General features: G+C 41.6%; 1 protein-coding gene across 9 annotated transcripts in view; it reads left to right on the forward strand.

Annotated features, from left to right (window-relative positions):
* LOC149080960 (tyrosine-protein phosphatase Lar-like) overlaps positions 1-14,439 on the forward strand; it is a 745,683-nt gene that overhangs the window by 640,832 nt on the left and 90,412 nt on the right. The gene's annotated exons all lie outside the window — the stretch shown is intronic.

The raw sequence follows: 14,439 nt of genomic DNA on the forward strand, positions 1-14,439 counted from the left end.
GGTCCCAAATCCTTAAAATTTAATTATCTCTGCTTTTTTTTTTTCTTGCTTTCTCTCGTCTTTTACTCACTTTTCTTGATTTTCATTCCCCCTTTTGTTGCTGCTTCTTCTGCCTCGAACGGGTTGTTGTTGTTTAGCCCATTACGGTGTTGCTTATGTAAATTAGATTGCTATTTTGTGGTGTGGGAAAATATTTTCGATCTTGTGTGTTGTTATTTGTATATGTGTGTGAATGTGTGTATTCTGTGTTGGGGGTTTTTTTTTTTCCTGTGTGTCTCGTTAAGGAGATTTCTTGAGTTTCCGTAAGTTGTGCTGCGAGAAAATTTGCTCCCACAAGTTCTGAGACTGGAATTTTCTTGGTTTTTTTTGGTATATTTTTATGGATTTTTCCCGTATTGTGAAATTACGGTGGTAAAGGAAGATCTTTTATTACGTGTCGTGTTATTTCTTATTCAGAGTAAACTGTATAGTACGATGTATTTGCATAATCAAAGGATTTCTCTCAAAAATGAATTTTGGTTTTACTCACGAATAGATTAAAAAAATTTCTCATTTTGATACTTTACGGCAGGGGTGTACGACCACAGCACCTCCTTGAGATGGAAGGCCTCCGCAGTCTGCTTGTGACGTCAGTAAGTAGTCCGCTTTCCCTCAGAATATTCAAGGGGAAAAAAATTCCCCTGCTCGTGCCAGTATCATCGTTGTTGCTCGAGGCGACCATCGATAGACAGCACCTTCACTTCCAACCCATCTCACTAATGGCAGTAAATTGCACTATTGCGATATGGCCAGAGTTGGTGTTTGGTGAAGTAGTATCATCGTTGTGAGGAAAAGCAATGATCGGGCTCAGAATTGGCGATTCCTATGCCCCCCACATCCAATCAATATGCTGTATTTGTGAGCCAATGAGGAAGATTCTACGCCAAAATAAGAAGAAACGAAATAGGATGCTGTGTTTCAAAATGTGGCAGACTTGCTAGGTAGTCTGAATGACGTTTATGGGAAACACTGCAGAGGCCTGCTATCTTTAGGAGGTGCTGGTACGACCCGCTGGCCAAATGTGACCCACCAAGGGGCCTGCGGAAGGTTATCCGGTAGAAAAGTATCAATACACCTAGCACGACAAATATCTAGGATGGGCATATTTCCTTCATAAAAATACTAGAAAATGGAATCCATCCGCAATATCGCCAAAAAAATAGCCAAAGACAAGTGAAGTTCTCAGTTACAGCCAAAAAAAAAAATTGTCAGCAGTAAATAAAGTTCCAATGACAGCAAAAAACAATCAAAAGCAAGTGAAGTTTCAAATTTGAGCTAAATATTTTGTAAAAGGCCAGTAAAGGTGCCAATTTCAGCAAAAAAAAAAATTAGTCATAAGCAAGTAAAAATTGCAAATTATAGCTAAAGAAATTGCCAAACGTATCAATTTATTAGTCAGGGAAAATATAATCTGAAATTCGAAAACTAGAGGAAGCCTGTTTGGAAAAACAGTATATTTTTTATGAAAAATTTGGGATGACCAAAATTACAAGAATGTCCCGTAAAATACGGATCAAATGGTCACCCTGTATGCAAAAGTTTCTGACCCGCGAGCTGCGGAAAATACCTCACATCTGGCCTTTGACCCGAAAAGGTTACGCACTCCTCCCTGCTCCAAACACTTTATCGGCACCCTAATGTGTTCTGAGAGTCTCGCTCTATTTCCATCACGCGCTCTTTAATATCCGCGTATTTGCTTATAACACGTTAGTCCGTGTCACGTTACCAACATCAACAGAAAATCCACCTCCACCCTGCGAAGGAAGTTTTAAGACATTGGCTCTTTAGCCAATTACCTGTCAAGGATTACGAGAAGTGCATAAACACGGAGAACAAACATTTCTTCTCACAATACGAAAACATTCACAAGGCAAAAAAAAAAAAAAACTCCTAATGAACTTTAAGGACGGGGAGAAAAACGGGACACATAATCGTAGAAGTACCTAAAAATATTACCCACAATGCTCGTGTGAGCATGAAATAATTTTTTTTTTTTTTTTAGATGGGGAGGCTGAGCGAAGAAAATTAATTTATACAAGGCTTTCGCTTTAAGCTACAAAATGGCATCCTCACATGCGTACGTACGTACGTAAGTTCGTACTGGGGCCCCTCTTCAGTTCTCTTCGCCGACGACCACTTAGTATTTGAAAGCTGTTTAGAGCATCTATTTAGCTCCCCAACAAAAGGAAAAGCCTGCAAGTTTGTCGGGGGAATACCGTCTACATCCACTTTCGAATAAGCTCTAAACTAATTAAATGACACTAAGTCTTGCTCGTGGTGAGAGAGAGAGAGAGAGAGAGAGCGTGTGTTTTGCTCGCTTCCCTTTATCTCTTGTACTGTATATAAGAGAGATGGAGTCTCCTTTGGGAGAATCCGGTATCTTTCCGTAACGTGTTTTGGATTTTATTTATTTTCTTATATATATATAAGGATGTTTCTCATCTTTCTCTGAATCCCGGACGTGGAGCTTTGATTATATTTGTTCCATTTTTTTTTTTTTTTTTTACCGTCCGCGAGAGTTTTTACCCTGACGAGAATTTCTCTCGGACGCTTCCAGTTTTGATTTGCCTGGTTGTTAATATCCATCTTGGATTTCTTGTAAGCGTGTAGAGTATGTATGTGTTTTTAGGTTGTGTTTCAGTTTTGAAAACTGAGGCCCCTTCCGGTTTTTATACGTAGAGCTAAAGGGTGAAAAGAGGACGCTAATTTCTGTCTTCCCTGAGTTTCCACAAATCCAAAAAGCTTGACGTTTCCGGAATTCCGACAGCCAGTAATCCTTGGCATTATCGAAATCTCGACGTTTGTACTCGGACTTGTTATTCCGTTGTATAAATTTATGTAGATATTTGTATAATACGCATTTGATAAAATTCCGGATGCACCTGTGGTGTCTCACGCAGACGACCCCCCAAGAGTCGGGTCAACGACTTCGAGTGTGTCACGTGATCCCGGGTACTGGAGACGACCGTCTGGAAAACAGCAGCAGAGAGTCACTGCACACGAAAGCGTCAGGTTCGAAAATTTCTATGCCTGTCTTACTTTTTCATTAACCCAGGTAATCATGTTTGTGTCGTCGTAATAAATGTTTATACCGAAGCTGTGACTCCTCAGTGGTGACCAGCGACGTTTAGGAACATTAACCATCAAAAAAAGTCCATCTTCATTGAAGATTTAATCTCGTGCATTTTCGGAAATTTTCTTCTTTCCGAGCCTCCATTATGTCTGTGGTTACGACGACTCGATTCTTCCCTCAAACAGGCCCCTGAAGAACAGGGGGTCTATTACGCTCACGTCGTTATACAGCGAGGTCGTTAGTGACGTCACGCCCTTAACGCAAATTCTCAACGAGCCTCATAACGCAAATCTCAGCGACCATCGTCAAAAACTTGATTTTTCTCAGCAACCAGCGGTATGTCGTTATCTATTTTACGAAAAACTCCCTGGTCCGAGAGTTGCGTTAGCTCCGAAAGGGATGGACCAATCGGATAATTTTCTCCGCTGCTGATAATCATCATCACTATCAACGAGTGCTGCAGCACGTGCGTTATTATTATTTTATTTATTTGTACGCGTTAGTGTGTGTTGGTTGTTCCTAATTTTCTACGCTGCATTTTTTTTAATTCATCCGGATTTTTTTTATTTTCATCAAATATTTGAGAAAAAGGTAGGCTATGCACGCACATGATACTGGCGCGGGGAAATTTTCTAAATTATTACGTTTAAAAAATGATTTTCTATTGAAGTTCAATGATGTTATGAATTTCCAAAACGACTATCAAAAATATATCTTACCATGTTTTTAACACATTTATCTACCGTCTTGATATTAAGTCAAAATCAAGAACAAGTAACCTTTTATTTACATCATTAATTAGAAAATTGGTTTTCTTGTTTCACACATGAAAATGAAGTACCACCAAATTTACACTGTTGTTGACATCTTTTTTATACTCCGATCAGAAAATGCACTCAAGGATTAGAAAAAATTTATTTGTTGATTAATAAAATTTACTTTGATTTTTTATAGTGTACAGAGTATAGTGTGTGTGTAATGGTGTTTACTGCATTACGCTTCTGTGTACTGCACAGAAAGTAGCAACACTTAATTCATATTACAAAATATCAATGTTATTAAACGAATTAAGAAGGGGAAAATCTGGAGACGTTTAAATATATATTGACGTCGATTTTGAACGAGATGTAAAAAAAATATTGAGCAAATTTCAAAATGTCTTGAAAACATCGCGATAGAGAGATTTACCAGTTAAATAATATTCTTATATTGAGATGAGTTTAAGATTAGAATAAAGACATTTCCATACAAGATTAAAAAAAATAATAACGTTGTGTAGAGTGATTTATCTTTGTACCGAGTATAATAATTTATAACGATTTACCACTATGAATAATTTTTTCCAATCAGTATGTGTACAGATAACATTTTAAACGATAATGCTGTCTCTAAATCATGTTACTAAATTAAGTAATGTAATTCAGAGAATTATTATTCATTACAATGAACAACTTGATAAATTAATAATGAATGAATAATTTCCAATTCTAACTAATTTGTCTCCGTTGCTCTCACCATCGAAAAATGTACGCGCGAGCGGCCATGTTTATTTCCGTAACGCGAACATAACGAGTGGTCTCCGGTTCTCGTTAGTTAACGTTTCACGTAGCGATGTCTATAGCGAAAATCGCTAGTAACGATGTGAGAAAAATCAACCTTTAGCGATGGTGACGTAAATCTATCCCACAATGCACCGCAAACCCCAAACACGTTTGAAACGCGGGCATAACGACATGAGCGTAATAGACCCCCTGGCCCCTCTCGCCCACGCATCGTCGTCTGCTCTTCTGGTGTGACCTCCTCCTCTCTCTCGTCTTCTCTTCTTCTTTTCTCTCTCTCTCCCGTTGGAACTGAGCGATGGCGGAAGAAAATGCTCAAGTTTCGAGGATTGGACTTCGATTACCTCCGTTTTGGAAATCCAATGTCCAACTATGGATTCAACAATGCAACAGTGCTTTTCAACTGAGTGGAATCACTAACGATGACACGAAGTATGCAGCCTTGGACGGAGAATGCTTGTCTTTCGTCTCGGATCTGATATTAAACCCTCCGGCAATCAAGCGATATCAAGCCTTGTCGGATCGCCTCATAAAGGAGTTCGCCGCGACGGAACATCAAAAAGTCAAGGAACTTTTGAACGAGCTACAGATGAGTGATCAAAAGCCAAGTCAACTGCTGCGAAAGATGAAAGAACTCTCCGGCAACAAAGTCACTGACGAGTTCTTGCGCACCTTGTGGATGCAACGCTTACCGCAAAATATTCAAGCAGTGTTATCGGTTTCCAGTAAGCTATTAGATCAACCCTGCTATCCTAGCCGACAAAGTGGCTGAAGTCACTACAAAAAATTACGTGTGTCGAATCCAGCCATCGTCGTCATCTCAAATGCAGTCGAATCCAGATCGAACCGATTCGACATCAGCCATCGAAACGTTCACCAGACAAGTGGCAGAGCTAACGGCTACGGTGAATCGACTCTCCAGATGGAGATAGCTCCCAACAGCGACGAGCTAGGCGTTCCACATCTCGTTCAAGTCGAGCACGGGATATCTGCTTCTATCACAACAAGTTTGGTGAGAATGCCCGCTACTGCCGTCAGCCCTGTAAATACCAGAAAAAAAACGACGACCTTCCATCATCGCTGGTATGATGGAATCGGGCAGCAAATCCAGTAGGCTCTTCGTGATTGACAGAGTTACGGGTGATCGTTTCCTTGTTGACTCTGGTAGTGAAGTTTCTGTTATCCCGCCTAAAAAAAATTCGTCAGCACTACATCAAGTTTCCATTTGTTCGCCGCTAACAACAGTAAGATTCTTGCCTATGGTTCCACGGTCAAGAAACTGGATTTAGGTCTCCGGAAACCTTTTTCCTGGACATTTCTCGTAGCTGACTGCACTTCACCAATACTTGGAGCTGATTTTCTCAGCAACTTCAACTTAATCGTTGATGTGCGAAACCGACGACTCATCGATTCGCAAACATCATTACGGGTACTCGGATCGATCAAGCCTACAACACAATCTTCTGTCACTACCATTGGAGATTCTGAATACAGTGCTATATTTCAAGAATTCCCGCATGTCTTCAACCCTTCACAGATCGGTAAAACAGTGAAACATGTGACGCGACACCATATCTTCACTCGAGGACCACCGGTGGCTTCGAAGCATCGACGTCTCAATCCAAAAATTCAACAACAGGTGAAAACCGAGTTTGAATTCCTTTTGGAACAAGGGATTATCCGGCCCTCCAAAAGCCATTGGAGCTCTCCGTTACATATAGTGCCCAAGGAAGATGGTACTGTACGTCCTGTCGGTGATTATCGTCGTCTAAATAGTGTTACGGAATTTGATTCTCACCCGATACCCCACATTCAAGACTTTTCACAAGAATTGCACGGTAAGTCTATTTTTTCTAGACTAGACATCTTCAAGGCATGCCATCAAATAAGCATTGCCGAAGAAGATATACCAAAAACCGCAATCACAACCCCCTTGGGGTTTATTCGAGTATACAAGATTGAGCTTCGGTCTCGTAAATGCCGCTCAAACTTTTATGCGGTTCATGCAGGAAGTATTACGAGGTTTACCATTCTGCTATGTATATCTTGATGACATTCTATGCTTTTCTGAAAATGCCGAAGAACACAAAATTCATTTAAAACAAATATTCCAACGTCTTCAACAGTATGGCTTAGTTTTAAATGTGTCAAAATGCATATTTGGTGTTTCTGAGCTCGAATTTCTGGGACATGTGATCAAACTATCTGGTATCACTCATCGTCCAGACAAAGTACAAGCTGTACTCGATTTCAAGCAACCGGAAACAATAGAGCAATTGCGTAAATTTTTAGGTCTCATAAATTTTTATCGCCGTTTCCTACCGCATGCAGCTGAGACACAAGTGCCACTGCATGATCTATTGAAAGGTTCTACGAAAAAAAGAAAAGACAAAACAAAAGTTGTGTGGTCTACATCAACTTTGAAAGCATTTGAAGATTGCAAAAAGTTACTAGCCGATGCCGCATTGCTGGCACATCCATCCCCGTCTGCCCAATTTGCTCTACATGTAGATGCTTCCGACTATGCTATAGGTGGTGCACTGCACCAGGTGACGGTCAATGGTCTTCAACCGCTAGGTTTTTTCTCACGTAAACTTTAACCCACCGAAACATGGTATAGCGCATACGATTGAGAACTTCTTGCCGCATATTCTTCCATAAAATTTTTCAGATATATGCTTGAAGCTCGTGAGTTTATACTTTTCAGTGACCATAAACCACTGTGCTATGCGTTTCGACATAAAAGTGAAAAAATGCTCACCTAGACAGCTAAGGCATTTAGATTATATATCGCAGTTCACAACGAACATTTGCCATATTCCTGGATCGCAAAATATTTCCGCTGATATCTCATCACGCGTAACAGCAATTTCAGTTCCTGGACCTCTTGATTTTACTGCCATCGCTGAGCAGCAAGAGGGGGATGAAGAACTATAGGAACTTTTAAAGAGCAAATCAGCTTTGCAACTGAAGAAAGTATTTCTTCCAGACGCAGCTAAAGCGCTCTACTGTGATTTGTCAACAGGTGCAGTTCGACCTTATATTCCAGAAAAAATTCGATATGATGTGTTTTGGAATATGCACAAACTCTCACACCCAGGAATTAGACGTACTATTGATTTGGTCAGAAAGCGATTCATTTGGCCATGTCTAGCTAAAGACTGTGCTAAATGGACAAAAGTGTGCATACCATTTTTTTTTTTTTTTTTTTTTTGACATCACCGAAATCTCGAAAGCCAGCAATCCTTGATATTACTGAATTTTTGGCAACCAGAAATTTCCGCATTACAGGAACGCTGATAGGCAAGAATCCCTACGGCCAGTATTTCTTGTCGCTACTGAAATCTCGACAGCCAGAAATTCTTGGCATTACCAAAATTCCGACAGCCAGAAATTTCGACATTACAGGAATCCCAACCGCCACAAGTTTCGACATTACCGAAATCCCTACAGCCAGCAGTGAAATGCAATGAAAGGTGTGCATAGTTCTAGGCATGCGTAGGCGAAGTACACCGAATACTTCTAGAAATGCGTAGTGAGTTTCCACAGCGACATAAAAAATAAGGGAAAGGAAATGAAAAATGACCAGGGTCTGATGTAAAATACGTGTTTGGCAAAAAATCACGGAAATATGCAAATATTTTAATAAAAGTCAGGGAAATGCTAAAAAATCTGTTAAAATTCTTTTGAATTATATTTCATAGTTCTGGAGTTTTGTCGAGGGGAAAAGGGGGCAGGTGTGTACATACCACTTTAAATATATAAACGGCTTACGTACCGCCTTGAAGTGCGTAAAAGAGTTTTGCGTATTTCTACACATGCGTGACGCAGGCCCGTAACCAGAAATTTCATTCGCGGAAGGCCACTTTCATTTCGTAGGGGAATAAAGTGAAAGAACAATAGATTTGGCCATCTTTTCCCTTTTTTCGGTCATTTTCGCACATTTCGGAGGGAAAGGGCCAGCTCCCTCAATTCGCTCCCTCCCCTTCGCTACGGCCTGGGCATATTTCAAGAGATGCGCACAAAGAGTATAGGCCTACATTACGTAATCGTACTTTGGCGGTCGGACTCGTATGTATATGACGTCATCCTTTTATAAGTCCCCATCTGGTGGCAGCGACAGCAGTTGTGAGCTTGACCTGAGTCAGGTCCGGCCGTACATTTCAGTGCACACGAGCACCAAGGAATAATTGAGAGATTCGTTGCCTTTTTGTAATCTAGTAGTCTAGGGCGTGGGTTCGATTCCCCGCAGGGGCAGTTGAATTTTCTCTCTCTCCAAAATTCATCTTCGCAACAGCCAGTTGTTAAAAACCTTCGTAGGAGCACAATACGTGCTTTTAAAAATGCGTACCTATCGAATTGCGCGGAAAGTTTGCGTATCCGGGGAAGCTTTGGTGCGTGGTTTACCTAGAAATATTCGCCATATACGCTGTCGTATATTATCGCCATAAAAAAATGTTTTACATATATTATTGCTCTCCTCCCGCGTTCCCCCCCCTCCATTGCTAACCCTTTTCCTTGCGTACTCATGAATAGCCCGTCGCGTACACCCACAAAACTAGACCAATCAGAGCCTGTAGATCCCGATCTAATCAATCAATCAGAAATGATCGGGGAAAAAAAAAAGCCTGAGTCGCCATCAATGAATACACTCAAATGTAAAATTAAAATAACAACAATGCTTTTTTTAACCAAACACAACTCACGGTAACAATGTATAGGCACATTTCTCCCCCCCCCCACACACACACCTCCCTCCTTCCTTCCCACCTCATCAAAAGCTTACTTCCCCACGGGACATCAACAAGATTGTTTTTCACACGCTACGAGAAAATTAAGAAAACTTCGGAGGAATTTAAAAAGGGAAAAAAATCGTAGGATTTTATTTTTGTTACAGGGGGGGGGGGGGAGATTAGAATACAGTATTTTAGGTAATGGTGGCGTAGGGAATATATATATAAAATCGAGAGAAAAAAAGAGAGAGAAGAGGACTGATGACTGAAATGGACTGGAAGCGATAAAATAGAATAAAAACTTAGCTACTTAAGTCAAATGAAATTTTGAGCACCGGCGTCAATCTCTTTACTGTATAAAATGAAGTTTTAAAAAAGAAAGAAAAAAAAAATTCATTTGAAAAATACCTTTAGGGGGCGCTGAAATGTGACGTGTGTGATTGCCGTCGTACCTTTTTAGAAGAATGCGTACGAAGTACAACAAAAAATAGAATAAATCCCCTCTCTCTGTCTAGAAGCTTCTTTTATTATTATTCCGTGTGAATGCTATTATTACCAAACTCCCTCCCTCACGTCCCCTCGGTAAAAGTTTTAAATGAAAATTGTCCGTTTAGGGATTTTTAATGCGTTTTTTTTTTTCCCCCCAGTTTTCGGGGAAAACGGAATGATTTTTTTTTTCGATTTTTATTCGAAGGGGGGAAAATCCTTTTTTTCCCCCTGATTCTCGTCACGTTTTTTGTGTTTTATACTTTTAACGCGTCGTTTCTTGTTTTTGTGTGTGTGTGTGTGACTGTGTTGAGTTAAAGTAATGATGTTAAATGACTTTTTCGGAGCAGTTTTTTAATGACACAACATCTAGGACATTTTTTTTTTTGCTATTTAATATTTCAATTTTTTCAGGACTTTTTGTTCCTTTTAGTCATGATTCAATTGTGATTTTTTTTTTTTCGTATGACACTGTTATCATTAGTGTGTTAACTAACTATAGAGTGCCTATAGACACGTCAGGAGAAAGGGTTTCGCCCCTCTGATTTAACACTGGTTGAGGTAGACGCATTTTTCTCAGGGCGTACTGAGTCTGTTTGACCGTTTCCGTCGCACCACGGTCATTTCTGCGCACCAGGGCTAATTAGTGGACCTACAATTTATTTCCGATTCCGAACGGCGGGCTTGTTTTTTTGTACTCCTCGAGAGATTGGGTGCCGCTAACCCCTTTATGTGGGACTCCCTGCGATAGCAATCTTTTTCTGTGGTCATTACGCCGTTTCCGTTGTGCCCCTGTGTCAAGAACGTTTACTGACGAGGACGAACAGGATATCGAACTCGCGACACCTCGAAACATCCTTCGGTACTTTAGGCGAGCATCTTATCGACGTGAGCTACCCAGCACCTCCTAGAGATAGAAGGCCTCTGCAGTCTCGGCTTAAAGCCGGGTTTTCCTAGGAGCAGGTTTTCCATGATGCGTGCAGCGTGAAAACGGCGCAAAAGTTCTATTCCTAGGAAATTCCGGCCTGAGAAAGGCAGTATGACTGTTTTCTTATAGAGCCGCAAATACGGCTCACGACAGCGCTTTACGTTGGGCGTGATTGGCGGACTGCTTCTGGAGGAATAAAATGCGCCGCTTGCGCGTTTCGCCGATCTCTTCATTTTTGTTGTGTTTTCTTCCCTCCAAACCGGAGCATGACAGAATAGTTGGTGCCAGTGCCACATATACCAGCACCTGCTAACGATAGATATATCTCTAGAAGGTGCTGCGTATACTATACAGCCAACTCTGAGCTGATGCGCCAAGCTAGGAGAAAACAAATGCGTGGTTGTGGTCATGTAACACGCGAAATGGTCCAATTCGGTTCTCGCTGCGAAAGAAAAACTAATCTTAGGATTAAGGAGGTTTGAAGGGTTAAGGTTCGAAAAGATTCGCTTCTCTGGCCCTGTCAAGCTAGCCAACTCTGCGCAGTTGCCAGAAGCTGACATTTCCTAATCACGTGGTGTTTTGAACATTCGGACAAAAGCTAAATGCAGGGCCGCAACTAGATGCTTGGTCACCTGGGGCGAGCCATCACCTCCTAGAGATAGAAGGCCTCTGCACTGTTTGCCATAAACGTCATTCAGACTACCTAGCAAGTTTGCCATGAACGTCATTCAGACTACCTAGCAAGTTTGCCACATTTTGAAACACATCATCCTATTTCGTTTCTTCTTATTTTGGCGTAGAATCTTCCTAATTGGCTCACAAATACCGCATAGTGATTGGATGTGGGGCATAGAAATCGTCAATTCCGAACCGGTAATTTCTTTTCCTCACAACGATGATACTGGCACGAGCAGGGAATTTTTTTCCCCTGAATATTCTGAGGGAAAATGGACTGCTTACTGACGTCACAAGTTAAGTGCGGAGGCCTTCTATCTCTAGGAGGTTCTGAGCGAGAGCGTCCCCTTGTAATGTTGAAGGACAGGTTTCGGAATGAAATTTGCGCCCACTCGGGTCTAGCGCCCGAGGCACGAGACCCGCCTCCTCCTCCCCCCAGTTGCGGCCCTGGCTAAAATTACCATTCAATCCAGGACGAAAACCCACAATTGAACACAGTCGGGATATTCCCTTTTCCCCCCCTTAATCGATATTACACGATACAGAGATTTGCAGCTCCCGGAAAGTAATCGAAACCGGGTGGAAAGAAAATGAAACTCAGTGATTTCGTGTCGTTGCGCATGTTTTTGCATGAAGATGTTTCATTTACGATCCGAAGCAGAGTGAAAAATATCTGGAGTCGACGTACAAAAAAATGAGCTGATGAACCGCACACTCTCTCGAAGCCTTTTTCCTCCATTAGTCAAATTATTGAGCGCATCACGATATGCAGGAATCGTGTGTTTATGGATCCGTGTATCGGGATTTTGTGTGTGTGTGTGTGTGTGTGTGCGCTCCGTGGGCGCTTGGATTGATGATGGGGGGGGGGGGTGTTAAGAAAATAGATCTTTTTTCCTGAAAAAAGAGTGGAGTTTACATTATGGTCTTCGAATTTTCTGTCAGTCGATTCAGAGATTTAGTATTCTTTTACACGCGAAAAAATAACTAAGCTTGGGGGGGATATGAGTTATCATCAGTGTCTTAAGGAGGATCGATGAATGTTGCGTTTACTCACTCGTACGTGGTCTCAATGGAGACTGCATTTCCGTGCATTAACGTCGGCCGAAAAATGTAAGAAAAATATTATTATTTTGTTAAAGTAACTTACCGTATGTCGATGTCTTAATCTTGAGAGGAAAGTTTGTATATTGGACGGAGGGGTGTGTGTGTAAGGAAATAGGAAAATTTCCGTGATATAGCGAAGAATTTTACATGTCTGTTTTATGGCTCTGTGTGTTTTCATCTGTGTGTGTGTGTGTGTGTGTGTGTGTATCGTGGAATCCCGTTTTAACGGATAGCGTTATAGCGAAATTCTCGTTTTAACGGATAGCGTTATAGCGAAATTCTCGTTTTAACGAACACTTTTTCAAATCACCCCGGATAAGTTTACATGGGGACATTTTTAATTAACCTGGAATTCTTTTATAACGGGAATTTCGTTATAACGGAGTGATTTCTACGGTCTCTTGGAGTTCGTTATAATGGGATTCGACTGTATATTGCATATTGTGTAAAAAAAGAAAGGGAAGCAAGCACTCAGCACTGTGGATGGAGGCTTTGTTTCCTCGTTTCTAAGCTTGGGTGGGGGGGGGGGGGGAATATGAGTTATCATCAGTGTCTTAAAGAGAATCGATGAACGTTGCGTTTACTCACTCGCACGTGGGATGCGTTGTATGTATTTTGTAGATATTGTGTGTTTAGATTATTCCAATCTTCCTCCTCAACATGTCAACTTCATCTTCTTCCTTGCCCCCCCCCCCCCACAAATCTTCTCACTTTTGAAATCCCAAGCTGCGGTCTCCAGCGCTTATGTGGCACTGGGCGCACGTGCAATTTTTTCCTCTGGTCATTTGGTTCAGCCATGAGCGGAGATACGGGGAGGGGCAACCCCCCCCCCCCCCAGCGTCAAAGGTGGAGTCGACAGATCTAATGTATATGCGTATATATAAACTGACATCATCGTGCCCCCCCCAGACTTCCAAGTCTATCTCCGCCTATGGGTTCAGCTATCCATTTTTAGTCAAATGGCTTGTAGGTTACACCGACTTGATAGCTGACTTCATAGGGAGAACGACGCGAGTGATTTGATACTTGCGAGGACGGGGCAAGGGAGCCACTGCTATAAATCTTTGCTAACTTTTTCCGACAACCCTGCCTCTTTTGAGGTAAGTTGCTTTGCAAATTATTTTGCTACGTACGACAAATATTGCATACCGCTTAATATTACTACCACGCATTACTAGGGGTTCGGGGGCCGCCTACACATTTCTAGGGGAACGCAAACCTACCACGCCTTTTTTTTAGTGGTACGGAAGTTTCCTGCTGATTTCCAGGAGTACGCAGATCTAGACTTGCCATGCGTTTCTAGTGCTACGCAACTTTTGGAAGTACGTAGACCTACCACGCATTTCTATTTGTATGGAAGCCTTCTACGCAGTTCTAGCGGTTCGCGAACCTACCGTGCATTTCTGGTGGTATGGAAGCTTCCTACGCATTTTTAGAAGTACACAAACTTATGATACATATCTGGTGATATGGACGCGTTATATAAATTTTTATTGGTATGGAAGCTTTCCACGCATTTCTAGCAGTTCACAAACCTGCCGTGCATTTCTGGCCGTATGGAAGCGTCCTGCGCATTTTTATCAGTATGCAAAGTTATCATGCATTTCTGGTGATAAGGAAGAGTTCTACGCATTTCCAACAATACGCAAAGTTAATACGCATTTCTAGCAATACGCGAAGCTAACACGCATTTCTAGCTATACGCGAAGCTAACACGCATTTCTAGCAATACGCGAGCTAGCATACATTTCTAGCAATGCGCAAATACAAAACCTACCACGTATTTCTAGTGGTACGGAAACCGCCTCTTCACTTCTAGCAGTTCGTCAACCTACCACGCAT

Source organism: Pholcus phalangioides, unplaced genomic scaffold, assembly GCF_987345545.1.
Source record: "Pholcus phalangioides strain wild (caught in Gottingen) unplaced genomic scaffold, Ppha-v1.0 ptg000010l_1, whole genome shotgun sequence".
Classification (NCBI taxonomy): domain Eukaryota; kingdom Metazoa; phylum Arthropoda; class Arachnida; order Araneae; family Pholcidae; genus Pholcus; species Pholcus phalangioides.